Here is a 10,267-nt window from a genome sequence, read left to right as displayed (position 1 = left end):
GTGAGTGCACATGCATGTGAGTTTGAGTGTGTCCACAGTCTTGGAACCTTTCCACGGCCTCCCCTCTGAACCCCCTGGAGAGCCATCCCTACCCCCACCCCATTCACAGAGGGAAACAGAGGCCAGAGCAGAGCAGCTGGGCCTGGGGAGGTCAGCGTCCCCAGGTTCGGGGCCTGCGAGCCTTAGCATCTGTGTTGTTCTTGGAACTCCCGGGCCAGATAAGGACCGGGGTCAGAGCTCGGCTCTCGTGGGAAAGGACTCTCTGGAAGGCTCCCGACCCATTCCTTTCCCAGATGTTGGACCCCAGAGCAGGCAGTGGGAGGGAGAAGGAGATGACGGGGAACAGGCAGGGGCCATTGCGCTGGGCTACAGAGCTTCAGGGAGACCACGGCAGATTCAGACTCACAAATGCCCGGGAATGCGCAGTGACCCCCTCAAACCAGCCCAGGGACCTCCAAGCATGGGGGCCTGGAGCAGAGACAGAGAGAGGATACCCAGCCCCCAGCTCTCTGCAAAATCTAGATTTGAGACCCTTGGCTCCAGGAAGCCTCTTATATTCTGGAGCCAGGGCTAATGGTCAGAGACTGTCTGAGAAGTCTGCAGCCTGGCTGGCTAGAGAAGCTGTTTTGAGGGTGATGGATGGAGTGCTGGGAACATCAAAGCATTATGTCCCATCCAAAGCTGATCCAGGCTTTGGTCCTGGGATTGGTTATCAGAGCCAGCAAGGGACCCCTGTTCTGATCCTGGCCCCTCACTGACTACTGGAGACACTTACCCTCTGGAGACCTCAGTGTTGCCCATCCTGTACAATGGAATGGGGTCTTAGGTCAGCTCAGCAGACACACAAACCCCTCTGGCAGTCAGTTTGGGGCATCTTTGGACATGAGTCTCTTCCTTCCCCCACTCGCACCAACCTTTGCCCCTTGCCCAGATCACAGTGCCTCGGAGAAGGCTGGAGCTTCTTTGAGGGAGCTTAGAGCTTAGCACCAAGTCAACAAGGGAACAATCGGCTGGAATTCTGCATGAATACAGGGCTCATCCAAGGCTGCAGATAACAGAGAAGGGTCTGGGGGGCTCCTGTGCCCCTTGGGATTTTGCCTGCCTGTAAGCCCCACTCCTCTGAAGTCTTGGTCTCCGGTAGGCGCAGCAGGCCCCTCCCTCAGCCCACTTCCCACCTAGTGTGCTCAAAATCCCCATAATCAATGTAGATGCAGTTTGGGGTCAGGAACCAAGAGGAACCATCAATTGCTCCAGCCAGGAGCCCTCTCCCCTTCCACAGCCCCCTGCTGGCCTTGGGGTCTCCCCAGACCCATCTTCCTACTGAGGTACTGAGGACAGAGGCCACAGGTTCAGCTGGGCTGGTCTGGCCTGGAGCACTGGAGTGGACACTCCCTGCAGACCCAGGCCGCCCAAGCTTCAGTCTCCTATCGAGGTGTTGGACTCCAGCCCCTCTGGCTGTCCCCTAGCTTCCCTGATGGCTCAGATTGTAAAGAAGCTGCCTGCAATGCCGAGATCCGGGTTTGATCCCTGGGTTGGGAAGATCCCCTGGAGAAAGGAATGGCAGCCCACTCCAATATTCTTGTCTGAAGAACTCCATGGACAGAGGATCCTGGCAGGCTACAGTCCACGGGGTCACAAAGACTCGGACATGACTAAGCAACTAACACTTTATTCCCCCCAATCCATCAGGTTTAATCTCATAAGACTCCATGGAGAAGAACTTCCTAACACCGCAGGACAAGAGATGTGTCCAAAGGCTGGAGGAGGCTCCTTCTGAGATCCTGGGATTCCCTCCTCCTCGTGGCGAAACTGAGGCTCAGAAGAGGAAGGCCGTCTGCATAGCAACTGAGAGATAAGAGGGGCAAGGGGCAGTCCAAAGCTCCAGCAAGTAATTCTCCTCTCCCCCAGAGATACAGGATGAGACAGGGCTTAGAGATGACCCACAGAGATGACCCAGTCCCTGCTCTCAGGGCTTGCAGTCTCTCAAGAGAGGGGCAAAAATCAAGAACCTGAGGTCTCACAGAAGCAGATGCAGGAAGACCTAGAAGAAAAGGGGACATTGAAGAGCATATGAACCCCACCACCAAGCAATGAAGAGGAGGGCAAGTCCTGCAGTAAGGGGCAGAGACTCCTCAGGGTTCAGTCAATGGGAACCCCGGGGCAGTGAGGCCTGTAGGGAAATGGCTCCCAAAGGCAGGGCCTCCAAGCCTCTGAAGCCAGCCCAACACACAATAAGGACTCAAGCGTTTGAGGAGTAAGTGATCTGATTCAGGAGGGCCACAGAAAGGCATCTGATCAAAGGAGAGGCTCCATGAGGCCTGACCCTCAAAAATACTTTCCTTTCTCTCCCATCCCGCTCCTCTCTCTGCTAGGTCATCACTTCTTTGCCCCTGTCCATCCCCAAATAGCCCTCTGTGGTCATGCTTAAATTGGAAAATGTATGTGGAGCTCCCAGTGGGAGGGGCGGGGGTGGCCACCCTTCCATCTGGGACCCAGCTCTGCTCCCTGGGCCAGGAATGGCTTCTGGAGCCGGCTGTGGGGCAAAGGGCATTGCAGGGGGGGTGGGATATGTTAGGTGGCCCAGAGGTCAGTGCTCCTGTTCCCTGCCTCTGCACCCTCAACAGCAGCTCAGGAAGGTAGGAAAGGAAAGGGGTCCCGCAGAGGCAGATGAAGCTTAACTACCAGCCTCCCGGTGGAGAGCACGACTGAGCCCATGGTCCCCGGGGCCTCTGCTTTCCCCCTGGGAAACAGGGCTTGAGCTTTTCATTCACTCCTGAGGAGGCAGAGGGGCCCCAGAGATGGAACAGTGGCCCAGGACAGGAGGAGCTGGGTGTGTGGCTCTGAACTGCATCCAGTTCTCCCTGGATCCAGCTGGTGAGCAGTGCCCCCTCCAGGCTCCAGGGAGGTCGCTGAGCCACGCATAGCTGTTCTTCGGTCACCCCTGGATTCTCCTCCAAGGTGGTGACTTACCTGTCCCCAGCTGGGACCCTTCAGCCTCTTCCACAGCCCGAGAGGGCCCTGGGTACTGGGAAGGCTTGGGGACCTGGTCTGGGTGACCTCTGGCCTGCCATTGTCCCTCTCTGAACATCGCTCTCCCACACAGTTTTATAAACTTCCCCAAAGTACTTCCCCTTCTGGCCAGTTCAGCCAACGTCCACGGCGCCTCTGGGCCAGGCTCTGTGCCTGCCGGGTGTTGGACAGCCAGGCAGACACAGCCCTGGTCGCAGCCCGAGATGTTCCCAGTGTCACTGCCAGTTCATCGCTTCGCCCAGCTAGCGGGCCCTGAGGCTTTCAGGATGAGGGGAAACTGAGGTCCAGAGAGAGATGGCCCAGCAGTCCTCAAATGGCGCTGTCTGAACAAGGACCACCCACATAGAGGGTCCCTCCAGGCCAAGGAGAACCCCCACTTGCAAGAACTAGGGGTTCCCCCACCCCAGGCCTCCCCACTACTGCCCCCAGGCAAGACCCAGGGTCTGAGCTAACCCCTTTCCCACTCCTCCCTCCTCCTCCCCGGCCCCCTCGTCCCTTCAAACCGCAGGGCTCAGCCGGCCTCTGGAACGCGTGCCCAGGACCTCAGCGATATTTTGAGTTTAAGAAAACTTTGCAGTCGGCAGGAGCTCTTAAAGGTTATAAATAGCAGCAGCAGGAGCCCATGCCGGGAGAGGCGGAAACACGTGTCAAACACGCCTGGGAGGGGGGTATTCCGAGGCACAGACCCCCGTCCCCCTACACCTCCCCCTCCTTTCCCCCACCCCCACCACCACTAGGGACTCACCAGGCTTCAGGGGATTTTACAACCGCTGGAGCGGGAAGTCACACTCCACCTGGAAGGCGTCAGGAAAAAGAGACTCCGCTCTTGCCCCCAGCCAGGGTCCCTGAGCGGATGGCCAGGATGCCCCCATGCATGTGCGGGAGCTACTGAAAGGAGTCTGTGGTGGGAAGTCTTGCTCCCACCTTCACCCTCCCTGGCCAGCATGGAACCCCGGCGGCTGAGCGGAGTTTTGCATTGCATCCCCTCTGAGTCCGGTCAGCACAAGCCCAGAGCAAAGAAGAGATTTTTCCAAGGTCACACATGAGTCAGGTTGGATCAGACCCCCAACCCACAGTTGTTTTCACTAAATGCTGTTGCATCCCTTCCATCTCAAGGGACCACAGGACAATATCTGACCTCATCTGATTAAGCAGAGTGGGAGGATCGCGTGGTGGGACTCTTGATATGAACCACCCCTCCTGATCTGCGAGTAAGCAGACCTTAGGACCTCATCGCTCAGTGACCCATCCAGTCCCCACTTTTCCACTTCTCATGAAGATCTACCTTTGAATAGATGAGGAAGAGAGCGCTGGAGACGACCAGGGCCTCTCTCCACCCCGGAGGGCTGCACACCCATGCCCACCTTGCCAGGGCGTGGCTTGTGGACAACCCAAGGACAGGCGTGGGGTCCTCACCAGGAAGTCAGCTCTGGTTTGGACCACCGTAGCATCAGGCTTGCCTTGAAGGCGATATGCTTGGAGGACATGCTCTTGGGAGCCTGGTTCTAGGGGACACAGCCATGAAGACCCCTCCGATTTCCGCAACTGCTCCACAGTGCGCGTGGGCAGAAACCATTATCCCAAGGCAAAACTCTGGCAGCCGAGGCATGTCTGGGTCCCCCATGGCCATCCCTGGCTTTGCCTCCCTCATGCCCCACCTGCTGCCCACAGCCTCCAGCAGGTCTGGGGGCGGCAGCCAGGCCTGGCGTCCAGGCGCTGTGCACCTCAGGGAGCCCCGAAGGGTTTATGGGGCTCCCAATGAATGGGCCTGTTGAGCTCAGAGGGGGCCGGGCCCGAGTAAACATGACTGGGTCTGAGCTGCCATTCTCCCCCTGCCTCCTTCCTCAGGACCCGGGACCAAAATACGACTTCCTGTCCCCGGAGCTGAGAGCTAGACTCGCCCCTCAGAACCCTGGGCTGGGGCCCACTGGAGGAATACAGCCTGACCTGCACAGGCAAGCCCCCAAGGCTGATGGGGAGAAGGGACCTCAGGTTTTCAGATTCCCAGGTCTGTATCCAGGACCCGAGGGCTTCGGCACTTTATGTGGCCCATTCCGGCCTTGAACTGCCCATCTGCTAATGACACATTGAGAAACCAAGGCCATGAACAGGATCCACAGGTCAGAACAGAACAGGCACTGAGCCCCAGCCTCTCGCTTCCCTGGCCAGGAAGGATGGGAGCAGGGGGTGTGTGGGGGCTCAGAGGGTGGACAGACTCCATGGGGGAAAGTTCAGGGCGCTGGGAAGTTTGAGACAGAGGGCACAGGAGGTCTTCCCCCTTGAACACAGCTGCCCGCTGACCTGTAAAGCTGAAGTCGGCCCCCTGCCCCTCCAATGGCCTTACTCCTTGCCCTGGGATACTCCTTGGAGTCAGACACTGGGAGTTGCCCAGGCCAGGAGCAGGAGCCCTGTAAGTTCCCGTAAGAACCCTGTCTGTCATAGTCTCGCTATGTGCCCCTGGCCAGTCCAAGTCTACTCTCTAAGTTTCATTTTTTCTTCTTTTTTTTGGCATGCCGGATCTTAGTTCCCCAACCAGGGATTGAACCCATGCCCCCTGCAGTGGCAGTGCAGAGTCTTACCCCCTGGACCACCAGGAAGTCCCGCCGAGCTTCATTTTCCCCACCTGGAGACCAGGTATTGACAAGCTCCCCACCCCTCTTTCCAGCCTGTGAACTAGAGAGTTACTTTAGAAACTATAAAGTGTGCTACCCTCCTCCCCAGGAGCTGGAAGACCTGGGGAGAGGTCGCCCCTGAGGTGGGGGGGCCCTAGGAACATGCCCCAGCCACTAAGTGTGGTTCCGGGCCAGTCGTCTCACGTGCTAAGCACTGGGGGTTGTGGCTGGAATGTGTGGAGCAGCAGCTACCACGTGAATCATTACACCTCGTCAGGCTGAGCCTGAGACTTCCAGACTCAAACCAGCTCAGACTGGGTTCCGGCAGAAGGGCAGCCTCTGAGCCCTGAGGTGAAGTTCCAGGATCTTGCACGGTCTCCTCCTCACCGTCTTCACCCTTAGCATCCAGGTCCAGCCCTGGTTCTCCTACAGTTCGTTCTGCAGAACCACAGAGGGAGGTCATCTGTCATCTGTCCACCACCTCCCTGTGACCTGCAACAGCAGAAGCAGGCCCTGAGCCTTGGCAGGGGCCTGCTTGGGGACCGGCGGGGGCGGGGAGGGGGCGGCTTGGGAGCGAGCAGCCTGTCAGGGCTTCCTGGCTGATTTCACATCAGGAGCCCATGTTCCAGTGAGTAAAGAGTCAGATAGAGAGAGAGAGGCGTGGGTCTGCAGGGATCAAGACAAGGGCTAGGTAGAATGAGGGTCCCCATCTCTCCTAGCTGGGGGACACTGGGTGCCCAGTGCTTGGAGGGCAGACCTTCCCAGCCTCAGTTTTCCTGCTTGTGGCCTGGGTTTGAACCACTCTGGGCCGTCACCTGATTTCTCCAGGTGTCCAAAACTTGAATGAAGTCACTCATAGGGGTTGTGCTCATATTTCATGGAGCCCTGAAATTTCTGAGATGCGAAAAAGGCTGGAAGGGGCAGACAGGGGGTACACAGGAGCAGACAGAAGGACAGCTAATCAGAGGAAGGCTTGGCAAGGCAAGGAGACCACTGAGGCACACACACACCTGAAGAGCTAAACTAGCCTGGGCACCTGGCAGGCAAACCTGGGGACAGTAGCAGAGAGGCCCAGCCCAGGACACCTGACCACTGATTTGCTTGGACCTGCCTCTGCTCCTTGACCAGGGGTCTGGGACAAAGTCCTGGGCTAGTGCAGAGTTTGGTAAAAAAAAAAAATAATTAATTTTTTTTTTTCAAGTGAAAGCTCTGACTCAGGCCTTTTCCTGTCCCGAACAGCAACATCCTTGCTTAGGCCTGAACCGCAGAAGCTACTCAGGGCTATCCATGACCTTCTCATGGCCAATTTGAATCTACTCTGTGGGTCCAGGCCCTACTTGGATGGTCTTATGGGTTCCAGGTGAGTGGGGTCCAGGGGAGCCCTGGGACTTGAGTGTAGCTGGAAGAGGGGGGCTCGGGGCACCTCGTTTGGTAAGCGTGTGTATCCCTGTGCCCGCGGGGCAGACAAGGTATGCCTACTAGGAGACACCTATGGATCTGGTGTTACTGCAGCAGGGGGCTGTGATCATGTGACCAGAAGGGACAGAAATCCCACAACTACAGCCGCCTGCCCCTGCCCCTGCCCCTGCCCCAGGAGTGTTCTCTGCTTGGGACGGGGCAGCCCAGCCCCCTGTGTCCCAGCTTCCTGCCATTCGCCTCCCTGAGAAGTGAGAAAGCCAGGCCTTCTGCTGCAAGGGGAGGGGGCTGCCCAACCAGCTGCCTGGGAGCCTCCAGTGACTCATCCGGGTGGGGGGTGTTTATGAGCAGCCGAAATGGCTGTAAAAGTGGCACCTCGGCTCACTTATGGCCTGGCCATCCCCTCCTCAGCCAGCCCCTTGCATTGAACAGCTTCCAGAGGGGCCTAGGAACCTGGAAAGAGGTCTGGGATTGAGGCCTGGTGGAGGCTCAGCTTGGGGTCAGGGTTCAATCAGGGGTTAGAGATCAGACTGGGATAAGCATGCAGGGGTAAGGCGTGGGGGTTAAGCTAACTCTAGGGTCAGGTCAGAGGTTGGGATTCAGGCTGACTTTGGGGCTAGGGTTGAAGAAAGATGGGGGTGGGGGTGTTTCAGTCTGTGGGCTAATTCTCCCAGATAGCCTCCAGGCTAGGGCAAGGGGTTTTCTGAGGGAGTGAGGCCAGGCTGCAGAGGTCTCAGAGAGCCTTTGTTTTTCCCGTTTGAGTCTGGTGCCCACTCTGGCCCCAGGGTCTGTGTACATTGGCCAGAGCCCTACTCATGGTGGCAGTGACGGCAGCAGAGGCCTGTCAGCCCAGGGCTGCTGAGCCGGAGTCCGGCCCCTGCTCCTGTTCTGAGCTCCAGCCGGCCTTAGCCCCTCCTCCTAGGCCCCAGCCTGGGGGTCAAAGAGGGGAGACCCTATCCGGACTTATTCCCACTTACCACCCCCAACCAGGCCTTTCCAGACATCATTGAAACTGACCTGAAACTCACCAGAAACTGACCCTGGGGCCCTGGGGCTTGCCTGTCAAAAAGGGTGGGCTGTGCTCTGCCAGGCACTGGGGTGCTACCAGTTAATGTGTGACACCCCCCACCCCCATGGTGGCACTTTAACCAGAGGTCTGGGGCTGATTCAGAGGGGTCAGAGGCCCCACCCACAGTGACGGAATGTCCAGCAGAAGTCTGGACTGAGGCGCATGAATTATAGCTAAGGAAACACCCTTACGGGGCCCAGAGCCCATTGGATCCTTCTCTGCAGCCCTATCCATAGCCCATCCTGGTCCTCCCAAGCAGAAATACTGTTGCTTCTCAATCTCAAGGTTGCTGGTGTCAGATCTGAGAAGGACTCCCTGCGTCAGCCGCCAGCGCTAGCTACCCCTTAGTGCCTCCAGTCTCTCCGTGAACGTGCTTTTCCTATCATCAAGGGCTGTGGGTCATCCAATCATAAAACTTGGAATCGAATTGCTTAGAAACAGAGACATAAAGCTTCTCTGGAGTATTCTTGAGGTGCCTGCTCTGGACACCTGAGCCTCTCTCTTCTTGTTCCAGAAGAGCCCATTCATCATAGGGAGCAGCCCCCAAACCACAGCGGCTTCACCCTCCCCAATAACGGAGGAGATGGAGATGCAAGGAGACAGAGATGTCCTTTATGTCAGGCAAAGAAGTACGAGCCTGGAAGAGGAAACTACAAAGGCAAACGCAGGGGAGTGAACACAGAAAGAGGGCCAGGAGTCTAGTGAACTAGAATCACCTTTGGAGGACACTGCCTCCGACAGCACAGTCCTTCAACACCAGGGTGAGAAACTTGAGGGTAGTGGGCATGGAAGAGAGTGTGGCCATAGAAACGTGAAGGAGACCGCTGTGGGTACAGTCTGGGAGATGGGTGAATTTGAGCAGGCATAGGCTGCAGTCCACGGGGTCACTAAGAGTCGGACTCGACTGAGTGACTTCACTTTCACTTCTCACTTTCATGCATTGGAGAAGGAAATGGCAACCCACTCCAGTGTTCTTGCTGGAGAATCCCAGGGACGGCGGAGCCTGGTCGCACAGAGTTGGACACGACTGAAGCGACTTAGCAGCAGCAGCAGCAGGGATGGGTTGCCAGGAAAGTTGGCAGCAACTGGATTCCAGTGGCCTTAGGGCTTGTGCACTCATTCATCTTGAAGAAAGGGGCCAACCCTGAGACATGGGGGCAGTTTGAGGGCTCTGAGGAGCTCAATTTCCACAGGGTGAGCCTGGGGAGCCCTCGAGTCCACGGTCTCTGGGAAACCCCAAGAGATACCCAACCTCCGAGGCACTAAAACAATAAACTCAAAAGTGCCCTTTGAATCAGCTGGTCAGCTTCCCATTTTACAGATGAAGAAACTGAGGCTCAGACAGCAGGAGAGTCGTCGTGTCCAGGATTACACAACTGGTAAGTGGGTGATCTGGGGTTGCCACTTAGGGTCCCGACGGTCACATTAGCTTCCTCCTGAAGATGCCTAAAGCCCTCTGCTTCAGGCACCCCCGGCCTTCCCTGAAACTCAGCTTCCCCACTGTATACTTCGAGGTCGTAGGTTTGGGGTCCAAGGCCCCCTCCTCTGAGCACTCCTCTCCAGGGCGGGGCGGGTGCACATAAGCCCGGCCCCCGCCTGGCCCCCGCCCCCAAAGCCTCCTCCCGCCCTTTTCCCAAGTCGAGGGTCCCCAGTGCGCCAGAGCCGGCCAAGAGTTTTTGGGGGTGTGAAAGGGTGGAAGAGAGAGGCGGAACCTCATGGTGGGGGGCTCAGCTGAGTCTAGGGTCTTGCAGCCTCTAGCCGCCCGGGGTGGAGTCAGGGGCGGAGCTACAGAGGCCCGGCCGGCGTCTGGATGGGTAGAGATTCGGAGAGACCCGGACCCCGGAGAGAGACTGGGGAGGGAGGGAGAGGGGTGTGAGGCTAGAAACGCGGGGAGGGACGGGGGCGGGCCTAGGGCACAGCACACCGACCCACTCGGGAGCTGCCTGAGGCTGGGGGTCCAGGAGAGGGCGGGGCGGGCGGGAGGGCGGCAGCGGCGGAGCCAGGCTTAGGGGCTGGCGGCCGAGCAGCCTCCCCGGGGATCCCGGTCCAGCCTGAGCTGGAGTCCCGCGGGCGAACAGACAGCGCTGCAGCCGGGGGCCCGCGGGGTACCGCCCGTGAAGAGGGCCTGTTTGCGCGGCTG

Source organism: Bubalus kerabau, chromosome 20, assembly GCF_029407905.1.
Source record: "Bubalus kerabau isolate K-KA32 ecotype Philippines breed swamp buffalo chromosome 20, PCC_UOA_SB_1v2, whole genome shotgun sequence".
In the NCBI taxonomy this organism is placed as follows: Eukaryota; Metazoa; Chordata; class Mammalia; order Artiodactyla; family Bovidae; genus Bubalus; species Bubalus kerabau.
Note: the sequence above shows the minus strand (reverse complement) of the source record.